General features: G+C 37.0%; 1 long non-coding RNA gene across 1 annotated transcript; it reads left to right on the top strand.

Moving 5' to 3' along the window:
* Positions 1-203: 203 nt before the first annotated feature.
* Positions 204-10,336, top strand: LOC143443348 (uncharacterized). Its single transcript, XR_013112251.1, has 4 exons — positions 204-284; positions 642-788; positions 2,720-2,760; positions 9,659-10,336. It is a non-coding gene; the product is annotated as an uncharacterized LOC143443348 (long non-coding RNA).
* Positions 10,337-13,084: the final 2,748 nt, after the last annotated feature.

Raw genomic sequence — 13,084 nt, 5'->3', positions numbered from 1 at the left:
CTGACTGGAACTCTGAATGAACACTCCTCTTGTTTGAATCCCGCTGATCCCCCAACTGTAACTAGATCAGCTGACATCACCAGTGTGCAGAGCCCTGTGAAATGTCTCTGTAATTGGACTCCACCCTTGAGTCAGAGCTTGGTAAACCCTGGAGAGGAGCAGCTATCCACGTGCTCAGCATGACTCATGCCTCTGGTGCCTAGAGACTGTTGCTATGTGAGACATCCTGTTACTGTTTACTTCTTACAGTGGGTTTGTCCTGTCCCAAGAGCTATTTGGATTTGGTATGCAGGGTGGGGTGGGGTGGAGTGCGGGGGTGGGGGGTGTGCAACTAGGGCAAAGTATTTGCCTTTTTCTTCTGAAAACAAGGATCCCGGGAGAGTCAGCTCTGAGTTAACTTCCTTAAATGGTCTGGCAGTTCGTGTTTGCAGGAAGAGGAAAATCCAGGAAACACTGATAGGAGTCATAAATGCACGGAGGGAAAAATAGGATAGTTGAGGTCATATGCAGGTGGCTGAGAGTTATTTTTTTAAAAAATGCCTATTTGTGTCATTCTTATGCCAAAAATGCTTTAAATTATTCTAAATGATTTTTTATTTTAACTGCCTTTTAAAATTAAATAAACATTTTAAAATTTTCAGTTAAAACTCTTCTGTGACAAAATAAGGAACATTGAAGACGTGAGGAAAGACACAGAGACATCCTATCACGTAGCACTTTACAACTGTAAGATCATTTTCTTTTCTGAATGATGTGACAATAAGATATGGTGACAGCTGAAGAAAAATGTAAGCAAAACCAATATATATTTATGTGAACATGTAAGTGTTTCTACATGTGGTTTCATAGGTAGAACTGGAGACTGGGTAGAAGGAAATGGGATTTGATTCTTCAACAGTGCCCAGATTATCTAGGCGTATGAATGTACAGGATTGTGATGCAACCTTGGTAATAGAGATTTCAAGCCAACTCTATTCTCGGAGTCATATGAATTCAGCTTAGTTCATATTGCCAAGGCAAACCGGCAACTGCAGCCAACATAAAAGATAATTTTTGTGTCAGCCAAGAACAGATGAAGAAAAGCATGAGATTGTGGGAGCGAGATCCGGCAGTGAACAGGAGAGGTGTTCATTGCTGTACTGTAAACAGCAAAGACAGGAGCAGAACAAGGTGAATGTCATGCTGAGCCCATGAGTCACAAGACCAGAACTAAAACAAAGCCCCTGGGGGCCATTTACATGCATCACCTAAGAAGCCAAAGGGGTGCCTGAGAGAAAGTCTCACTTCATTGGGCTTGTGAAGTAGACTGGTTGCTGTAACCAGGTCTATGGATCTGCAGATACAGTTCTTTCTTGTACCTTCTCAAGAACAATAGCTTTTCAGAAAGTTGAAGAAAAAAGTAGCAAGCATTGGAAGAAGGTGGTACGGTACCTAGTACTGTGTGTTCACTTTGCTGAGAAAGGATTTTATGTCATTCAGGCTGGCCTACCAAAGCCTGTCTTTAATACTCTGGGCACACTTTCCCTTGCATAATGATTAGAGACATGAGACCACCTTGCCCGTTTTAATGGTGTTGGGTATTGAACCCAGGACTCTGTGTATTAGGCATGTACACTACCAATAGAACTGTCTTCCTAGCATAGTTTTCTCCTTCAATTGTAGAAATCTTATTATTTCAGTATTCACAGAGCAGGAGAGGCCAGTCCTTGGACTATGGGTTTATCAAATGCAACCACTTGCATAATAACTAATTATAGATCATAAAGTGACTCACTGTATGCATTTCAATCTGAAAGACAGCTTTAGTTAATTAAAAGGAGCTTCACTCTTCCTTTGTCTTTGGCTGTTTTGCTCGCCAAACAGTATTGTTTCATCAAGAATAATATAGTCAAACTCTTGCTTTGAATGAGAAAAAGTACCTTGGTGGCTTTAATATGACTTTTGCTTATTGAATCATTCATTTTCTTATGCCATTAAGTAATAAGATTCAGCGCTTAGACTACACTCAGCAAGTTCCATGCCTGATCCAGGGCGCATGCATTCTCATCTGGTGATAGACATATCCAGATGAGAGGACCTTGATTCCCATTGGTCAACTAGGATTCCAGGGAGACTAAGAGGGAAACAAACAATAAGGAAAAATAACAGCAGAATGGATAAAGTGAAGGAGAGAAGAAAGGAGAGAGAACAGAAGTGAAGATCCAGGAGATCAGAAGATGAGACTTAAGGAGTGGAGGGGGAAGGAGAAGGTAGACCATGGTCACACAGAAGCCTACAAAAATTCAGGCAGACCTTTACTGATGACTTTGAATAGCTGTGAACTATAGAATATGAGCATAGTTTTTCTTCTTCTCCCTCTTCTCTTTCTCCTCCTCCTCCGTCTCTTCTTCCTCTTCTTCAGTCTCACCTTTATATGATTGAGTTAATTTTCCATACTCTCTTGCATAGTTTGTGGTCAATGAATCTGATTTCTCTTGCTGAACTGTTCAAGTTTTGACATGTTTGGCATCTCAATGGAGACTATTCAAAGATTCAAATAAACCATGAGAGACAGACATCTTAATTCCTCTAGACTGCTGTGCTATAATTTTGGTCCTCTGGAGACATAGCTCCAGTGATCAAAAACCTTACTTTGGTATACACACAAAGTTTTAGAACTTTAGGTCCTGGAGGGATGTCTTCCCATATTTGTTGCCCTTGGTCATTTTTTTTCTTACAGGGCAGAAAGAACTGACTCCCCACTCCAATTCTCTTCATCTGGTAAGTTCCTACCCCAGAGTCTCTACTGGTTATCCCTCATTCCAACTACCCATTATTTCTCAGAGACAGCAAGAGTGCCTGCCTAGAGGTCATAGAGTTAATGGGATCCATGTGAAAGCCTTCTGCTGTTAGCCCTCATCCTTGAACTTCAGAAAGCCCTTCCATCCTGTCATCCTGAATGTATCAAGTTTTGTGATGCACACCTAGCTTGGAAAAAAAAAATCAGCTGACTCTGGTGGCCAGGTTATAAAAGTCAACCTCTATAGCCAATGCTATTATCCTAGTACATAGTAATATTGTCATATTCTTGGCCAGGAAAAAAACACATTTTTTTTCTCTCTCTTAAAACTTGATTATCTCAGTTGATATGATTGAGTATAAACAGATTGTTAGTTAATCCATGATAAATGGTGCATTAAAGATATTATCACTTTCTAGATCAAATATCTGTTCTGGGTGCAATGTACAAGAAGCTAATCAAAGGCAGCATGGGTGACTCTTCCAGTTAAAATGTGCCCAGTATTGACATTTCCACCATGTGCTTGGTTAAAACTTAATTGTCCATGAAAGAAAAGGAAGCTGAAAGTCAACCCAGTTACTAGAATTCAGGAGGAGTGTGGCATTTTGGTACCAGTTGCCTGCATTAGGCTTTCTGCATTTTATTATCTTTTTCTTTTTTGCATAACATCTCTCACTTGATTCTAAAGATTTTTTTTTTGTAGGAAATTATAGCATCATTCCATGGCAAGACAAAGACAGCCTCATATGTCTGTCTGAGAAAAGGAGCAGGAAATCCTGTCTGTCATTCTAAATACTCTGGGAATCATATAGGAACCTGATAACCTGGCAAGGCTATATTTGAAAATGACACATTCTTGTTCATTTCATAAGCCAACAAATTTCTGAATCACTTCTCGGATAAGTGCCCTAATTTTTAAAACAATTATCATAGGGATTCAAAACAAATTTAAGACCTTGAAGGGAAAAAAACTGAAAGGCTACATTTTATATGCCAGTGTAGGGACGTCTATCTCAGGACAGAAAGAAACCTTCATCAGAATAGTGACCCCTGACAGAGACCTGTGTTCACCATGGGGAAAATGGCAAGATTAGATTAGTTCCAGAATAGTTTTGTTCCCTTTTCCTTTTATTTCTATTGATTTTTCTAAGTTATGACTGTTGATTCAGCTTTTTAACTTTGCTTATGTGTAAGACAAAGCTGTCATATTGCCTACATTTTTCACCAACTAAACACATCAAACAGAATTCAGCAGAATTTTTCAGATCATTTGTAAGAAAGAAGTTTGGCTACAATAACTTTTCTGGCTGTAAGTAGATTCTGCTTGTAAGTCTGTGGATTAAAGGACTTCCCTGTATCAAACCTAGCTCTGAAGAAACACTGGACTAATTAGTAATAATAATAAAGCTTGGCTGTATGAACTTAGAAAACAAACTGAAGCTTCAACTTGAGAAAAAGCTCTTACAAACTACGGCACTAAATGCAGATGTTAGTGAACAATGCAATAGTGCATGCAAATGTCTATGTAGACATTCAGTGTATATGTATTGTATGTTCATATATATATATGTATATATATATATATATATATATATATATATATATATACACACACACTGTATTGTATGCTATAGCCTTGAAACTACACAGACACATGTAGAACTAAATTTACACAGATATCTAAGTATGCATACATATGCGTATTTCAAAGTATAGTCAATATTTTTTATAGCAAGTGTATCAATGTGTTAGTTTGGATTACTATTACTAGACTATAATGAATACATACAAAACCATAATACTACATTAATAACTGTTATTTTACTATATTCACTCTTTCAAGGTATACTACACTATTTACTTGCAGATATTGATAATGTATGAGTGTGTGTATGTTCATGGTGGGTACATTGGTCTGTGCACATGGAGGCCAGAATTTGATGTTGGGTAACGTCCTCTCTCCCTTGCCACCTGATATTTTGAGGCAAGGTCCTTAAGAGAACATAGCTTACTGTTTGGCTAGTGGATGGCCAGTCAGTCCTTCCTGTCTGAGATTACAGCCTGTCACTTTATATGGGTTCTCAGGAATCATACTCAGCTCATTTGCTTGCACAATAAGCACATAATTCGTTGAACCATCTTTCCAGCCTTTATATAATTTTTAAAGCTTGTATTTTATCTATCTATCTATCTATCTATCTATCTATCTATCTATCATCTATCTATCTCTATCATCTATCTATCTATCTATCTATCATCTATCTGTCTATCTATCATCTACTTACTTGTTTATTATGTGTGTGTGCAAAAGCGTATGCAGGAACATGTGCACCACAGTTGTTTCTTCTCTTCCATGGTGTGGGTCCCAGGGATGAAGCTGAGGTCAGGCATGGAGACAGATGTCTTTACCTACTGAGTTACCTTGACAGCTTTCTAACAGAACTTTTTTTAAACCTAAAAGAAAATTATTCATTTCTGTTTGTGTTATTAAGGATGAAGACCATGGTTTTATTCTGGTTATAGTACACAAATAAGACCAACATGAAGAATGTGTATCTTAATTCTATGTTTCTAAAGATTCTTTGCTTTTTTCTAAACCTGAGACGTTCTAAGGATGCAGCTCACACGTTTGTAATTTCAAAATCGGTTCCTTCAGAAGTTTCATGAAACAAAAGGCTGAAAATAATTGGATCCTTACAGAAAATGGACAGAAGGGGGCAGCGGTGTCTGCTCGGCATTGGTCATAGCTGCAGTGTTCCTTTCTTCTCTGAAATGGAGGTAGAAGATCATTAGGCATGAACTAAGTTTAAACTATTCAAAGAAGATTTCTTCCTTTCTTGTTTCTGAAACATATTTTTTACTTGTTTGTTTGTCATAAACAAAACCATTGAATAAAATTTGAGAAGCCAATAGTTCTAACAACAGGAAAACCAAAAATGTGTTACTCAAATTTCCATCAGCAAATAGTGGACTTTCCGATATGACTGCTTTATTTGAAGACATACATTTTGCTTAATATGTATGTAAAATATAACTCAAGGTGTATATTGATGTATTATAGAAACTAGACTCTATATACACATTTTCTACATATTACATGGATATATTAATTTAAGATGTGGATTATGTTGAAACAATCAACTCTGAGTAGTATGTATCCTATCCCTGTATTATACCTTTCAATAATTTCAGTAGTGGACAGATAAAGTTAAGTATACAGTAAAACAAAGCCAGGCACTGTCCAAGAGAAATAAGTAGAGTAATAGCCACAGGCTACCAGAAAGGCGTTTCCCATTCTTGGCCACCTCCTGGGACATCAGGAGCAAATTCATTGCAAGCTAACATTGTATCCTATTTTGTCATTGTCTTTCTTTGCAAAACAACAAATGAACAAACAAATAAAACACAAGCAAACAAAAGGGTCTTGATTGATTCAAGAACTGAAGATGTTTTCAACTCTCATCATGTCTCCATTGTCCATAAATTCATCTTGGATGCATATGGGTGGCATCTTTTATGCCTTACAATTTCCATTTTTGAGATTTTTTCTTTTAACTTTCCTTTGTTTTATTTCCTCAAAAATATTCTTCATCTGTTTGTATACACCATTCCTAAACTCAAAAAGTTATACTTTCAGAGTGCCCAAAACACTCATGTTTGGAATGTTCTTGTACAATATAACTTATATAGACAATGTAAGTAAGATAGATTCAGTGATGCCCTTCCACATCACCACAAAAGGTACACTGGGAAAACAATGCCCACAAAGTGGCATGTCCTCCATAAGGCCTGTGACATGAAGAGAAACTGAGTCAGGTGTGTAAACCCTAAAGGCGTCTATCATCTGGTATTCAGATATAGTATTTCATTTTCATTTTATGAGCAGAAGACTTGGCTTTGCCTTCCATTACTGGCTCACAAACCTTTTATACAATTATTAGGCCAAGTAATTTCATAAAAGTAAACTTAATACTGTTAAGATTAAATTTATGCCAAAGATTTAGGAAGATCTTGAGTCACTACTCATCCAGTGGTGCTGAATGTTTTATAATCCCTGAAAAAAAAGTAGATTTATTTCTACTTAAAACCTTAAAAAATTAAAATTTAGCAACTAGAAATAGAAAGGACAAAAACTTAAACACTTAGAAGAATAAATATTCTATATCATACAATACATTATGTAGAAGACATTTTAATACTCATAAGAGAATAACTTTAAACTAACCTAATAATAATAGTAATAATAATCAGCAGAAGGTATAGGAGCAATGCATAAATTGAGTTTAAAACTGTGAACATTTTACCAAATGCTCCATAGGTAGGAGAACAAGCCCTGGGTGGGAAGACTACATTAAAATGGTGGTTAAAATACAGAATGCATCAGGGATGGACTTATTAACACACTAAGAAAGGAGCAAGTCAGAAGGATCCGAATTCGCAGGGTATGTTTTAAAGGCTGATAGTGTACAGTAGTGTAAATGGGGAAGAAAAGGACGATGAAGATGATGTGGTCAGGAGTTAAGAACATGGTTTGCTCTGTCAGAAAGGCAGATCTCAGACCCTGTACTCACATTAGATACTTTAGAAATATATGTAATTCAAGCTCCAAGGAATCAGATGCCTTCCCTGGCCTCTAGAGAAATGCTTACATATGTGATATGTACACACACACACACACACACACACACACTCACACACACACACACACTTGTACACACATACACATTTACAGGCTACAAATAGAATAAATCTTGAAAATACAACACATGCACTATCCTAATAGAATAATAGATGATTGTATTGCCACATAGTTTTAGATTTGACCATATTATTCTTGTATTTCTATATCTTTCACATTTTTCTTATAAGAAGATTCTTGTTTGACCACCAATTTAAATAAAACTTCTCTAAGAATGGAATGCCCTTCCTGCACATTAAAGTTTTCATGATAATGAAAGGAATTAAATTATGTTAGTTTGATTTTTTCCATAATGATGTCTTTTAAAAAATAAAAATGAAACTAAATTGACATTTTAAAAATGATTTTTTTTGCTACACAGTTGATTGTACCCAAAACTTTCAACATTTCTGAGGAGACTAAGAACAGTCTAAATGGACATAAAGTTGCTTTATAATTGAAAGTTTGCATCTGAGTAAACTCTATCCTTGGAGACCACTGGAGAGTAAATTCAATATTCTGAACTAAAAAAAGATAATGCCTAGAACAAAACGTTTGAGAGCAATGAATGGATGAAATAATGATACCAATATTCCTTTCTGGGTATTTAATAAAATGGTTAATCTTGAGATTGATACAGTCTTGCTATGCTGAGGAGAATGTAGGTGTCCTCTGTCGTACAGGGAAGAGGTCTAAAATCAGCCCAAGCACCTGATATAAACACTATGCTTCCAAACCGCTCTCATGCACATTTACTAACTTTTCTTAGCTCCCAACTTTCTGTTATCTCTATCTTCTGTCTCTGTCTGTGCATATGTATGCATGCATGTATGTATGTATGTATGTATGTATGTATGTATGTATGCATGTGATACATATATTTGTTTGTATCTAGAAATAACTGGTCTTTCAATAACCTTTATATTGTATATTGATCTATTATCTTTTTAATACATACACATAAGCTTATCTAATCACTGTGTCTATTCTGTCAATCATTTTCTACCATCTAGCTTTGTTTGCTTGCCTGTCTACTCACTCATTATCATCTATCTATCTATCCATCTATCTATCATCTATCTATGTATCTATCTATCTTTCTATCATCTTTCTATCTTTATTATCTATCATATTTATGCACATCATTTACCATATTAAATTACATTTATTTTCACTAGTATATATCTCAAGCACCATCTATATAAATGTTGTTATATGTTGTTTCATTGAATATATATCTTGTGTATCATTTGGTCAAACTAAACTTATCTACTTAGATAGTCATCATTTATTTATAACAAAAAAGAGATTCAAACTTTATACTTCTCTAGTAAGTCAGTTGTAAGTTTGATAGTATTGACAAAATATCACTGTAATTCACAATGTTCTTGAATAGACCATTCTGGAGAGTCTATCTATCCCCTCATCTCTAGAAACTTTGCAAGCTTCCCTGTGTCATAGTTTAATAAAATTGACAAAATAAAGTGTTAGACTTCTCTAACATTTAACTTAAATTCAAAACAAGTCCCAATAGTAGGCTCATAAGAAACACCTTTAAAGCTTCTTGATTCCTTTGGCAGATTCTGAGTCCTAAATTCTGCAAGTGACTCATTATGTGGGAAGCCCATGTCATCAGGGTGTGGCCAGCAAGGCTTACTACCTCATGGTGGGAAGACATGGAGTGCCCAATCTTTTAATTATTAGTTGTAAATGAATGGGTGCAGAAATGAGCAGACATTATGATGCCATTGACTGTGTGTGCTACCCTGCAGCTGTAGTCAACTTTAGGGGTGTGGCAGAGACTGCTCCTATTGTTTCTGTGTTTACTTCCTACAGTTGTCTTCTTCATAAATTTCCTAATCACCAACTGTGTCAAAACAAGCATTTGTTGCCTTGTAGAGATGGGTGGTGTGACACTGTTTATAATGTTAATATTAGAGAAAAGCCAATACACAAATTTTGTACCCCGTATATTTTACCAGTTATGAAGTCACCTTGACAGAAGGACTGCACATACGCTTTGCAAATTTTAGTAATAGAATCCAGTGAACGTGTTTGAAGTTCTCTCTATCTGTAGGAAATAAAGTCAAAGGCAGAGCATGTCTCTTTTTGGTGGCTTCAACCTTCTTTCAACTTTTCTTTCTCCTTTTCTTTTAATTAATGAAACTTACTGTTTTCAACGTCTCATTTAATTCCTAAAGAAACTGATAGAGAGAAGATGATGGAAAAAATATATTTTCATTTCCTGCTGACAACGTCAGTCCCTGAGGAAACAAGCCATCTTTGCAGGATCCCAAAGACAGACTTTAGAACTGCACGTGTCGGTTCTGTGAACAGAAGCCTTTTCGTCCAGTTGACTATCTTGGCCACTAATCTGCACTGTTATGAAACTGCAGGTCTAGAGCAAGGAAGCTGGAGTAACGGAGCTAAGAGAATCACCACCAAAAGCTGACAGCATGGAGAAGAAATATGGAGATTGGGTAAAGAGCACACATATGAGAACTTCAGAGACTTTATGTGCTGAGCCACTCCAGGGTCACCCAAAGGTCATTCTTATGTAAAGCACCTGATTTCTCACAATATACTCTCATCCTTCATGAAAAGTGAAGAGATGCTTAGAGATCCCGTCTCCCTCTTAGCCCCACCCCTTTCTGCATGTTTTACCGACACGCATACATGGGAACATTCTAGCAGCATCCTTAGAGCTGAAGATAAGTATGCTGAGAGAGATTCACGCTGAAGAGGAACATACATAAACAGTGATGACTTCCCAGTTTTATTGATTATAAATCCTCAGTGGAATTGAGGAGGCTCTTGTTGAACATCCCTAACCATTGCTTTGTATTCATAATCGTGAAATAAAGCTTATATTCATGTCACACACGAAATTCTCATCGATGTTCATGTCACTTGAGGTCTAAGAAGATATTAAAAATAACACAGAGAATGAAAGATAAAAATAAAACCATGAGTGAAATTCAACTTTGTATTTACACAGTATGTGCGGGCCATAGGAAGCAGAATGGAATAGTAAGCAGACAGCATCTCACCCATGAAATAGATGTTTTGTGGGGAAGTTAATCTTTTTCAATCTTCAGAGTCAAAACCTAGATCACTCATATACTTTAGATGACACATGCCAAAATCATGCAAAGAAAGATTAACCAACGGGCACTGTTCAGTCTTGCAAGGAAAATACAAATATCCAAACAAATGTCTTTTCAGAAATCATATCTTTGATTTCTGTGGTATACTTACACCTCCAGCACTAAGCTTGAGGTGGAGAAAGATGTGTTGCTGACCTCCATTATTTCTGTGTAGGAAGACTGATGAGAGTGTTAGAGGAGTTGATAATGTATGTGTCACGATGTCCCTTATAAAAGTAGTATTTCTCCTACAGCCATCTAATATTTCATTCCTAGAATACTCGGTGACAGCAGGAATCTGAATATGTTTGTACTTCTTGCCTTCCTGCTGAAGAAGTTTGGCAAAGAAAACATCCATTTACAATTTATGTAGAAGCTACACAGATGATTTCCACTGAAAATCAACTAGTAGATGATATAACCTGGTATACATCATCCTGCACCAGTGCTTTATGATTTATATACTATCCCAGTCAGGTTGAATTAACAACAATAACAACAGCAGCAGCAGCAGCAACAACAACAACAAGAACTACAACAATAAATGATAATATGGTCTCTCAATTCAAAGGCTGCTTGTAGTTAACTATAAAAAAGATGCCTTAAAGGGCTAGAAAGATGGCTTGGTGTCGAAAGTGCCTGCTTTGTAAGCATGAGAACCCTCAGCTCCCACATAGAGAGCTCAGCATAGTGACGAGCATCTATAAACCCAGAGCTGGTGTAGGGGTTTGGATGTGTCCCTGCAGCTCTCCAGCAAGCATGCCTATATGAATGGGTAAACCTCAGATTCAGTGAGAGAGGCCCTGTTGCAAAAAAAGAAAGAATGGAGAGGGACCAAGGAAGACATATTATATAGATATCTGACCTCTATATCCATCCATCACATATAAATATGAAGACTTGATATCCATACTTTAAAAGGTATACTTAGAAAGGTTCCTTGAGTAGGAGGAATCTTCTAACACAGTCAGCCTGTGAATTGGAAATGATAAACAGAGAAAAGTGAACAAGGAAGTCAAAATGACAGTCGAGCCACTTCAGATAGAGCCATGGGAAAAGGAGATGCTCTTGTATCGTGAATCTAAATGAAATGAGTTCTTTGTAAAACTTAAAATGCTGTTGTAGGGAAGGCCTCTCATCCTTTCTTTATTTCAGATCCATGCAAGTTCTTCATGTAGAAGAACATAGCACCTGTGTTTCATGGGAAACTAGGTGAAGAGTTAGAGATGCTTTTGCAAATCCCAACAAATGTCAGGGTCACAGGGTGTTTGCTTGGTAAAGCCTACCATTCAAAGAGGTAGAACAAAAGGCATCACTGGTCTAAGCATGAGCTATGCTCTGATATCACACCACTCACAGTAGGATGGATGTCTTACACTCGGCAGGAAAGCTGCTAGCCCCACCTTGGTTCAGTGTGTTCTGTCCTAGAACTTCTGGAAGAACCTTGAACAGTCTGTGACTTTCCAGGCCTGTGTTTCACAGTTTCAGGAGAAACTCGTTAAATCTTTTCTGACTCTCTAAGGCATACCTTGTCTTTCCCAGGGTTCACCATGCAGCATCACAAGGATAAAATTGCCTGCCTTCATTATCTGTCTGTGGACTCCGTAAAGCCTGAACCTGGGCTTGCCATCTACTGACAATAAATATTCCTATATGGACTGAATATGTGTATAGAGTGACATTGAAATATACTGAATGCTGCTGCTTATGCATATAAACAATAGAATTAAAACTACAAAAATGTCACGCTGTGAACAATGACCAATGTAAACTGATATTGCCATTTCTACACATATATTTGTATTCCTGTTAGTGATTTCAAGATAAACATTGAGCAGGCTGGAGGGAAAGCCCTGTGTCTTAGCAACAATGGCCTGAGAACAATTCTGCATTTACCCTTCCAGTGGGAGACCTGCACAAATAAATCCCTTCATTGTGAAAGCTAGAAATAAGAGTCTTTCATACCAGAGTCTATAGTGTTTGAAGTTTTTAATAGACACCAGTGTTAACTCTCTCTCTCCCTCTTTCTTTTATCTCTTTCTTTCTTTCTTTCTTTCTTTCTTTCTTTCTTTCTTTCTTTCTTTCTTTCTTTCTTTCTTTCTTTCTCTTCTTCCTAAAAGTTCATTGATTCTTTGTGAGTTTTACAACATGCACCCCAGCCCCACTCCTCCCTCAAATCCTCCTTCATTCCTTGCAACCTCCTGCACAAAAGTAACTTTAAAAACACAAACAAAAATAAAATATAATAAACAAAACAAAACCTAGAGAATATCTTGTCATGGAAGCTGTAGTGTGTCACAGAGATTACCACAGTATCCCTCTGTCCACAAATCTTTACTTGCAGGTATTCATTGCAATGAGTCATTGGTCTGGTTCCAGGCCTCTGGCTTCTTCTACACTATCTATACTGGAAACTCATGTGGACTCCTCCCAGTTATCCTGTTGTCTTTGGTCACTGAGATTCTGCAGATTTGGATTAGC

Source organism: Arvicanthis niloticus, chromosome 8 (assembly GCF_011762505.2).
Source record: "Arvicanthis niloticus isolate mArvNil1 chromosome 8, mArvNil1.pat.X, whole genome shotgun sequence".
Taxonomy (NCBI): Eukaryota; Metazoa; Chordata; class Mammalia; order Rodentia; family Muridae; genus Arvicanthis; species Arvicanthis niloticus.
Note: the sequence above shows the minus strand (reverse complement) of the source record. Positions and strands in the feature narration are given on the sequence as shown.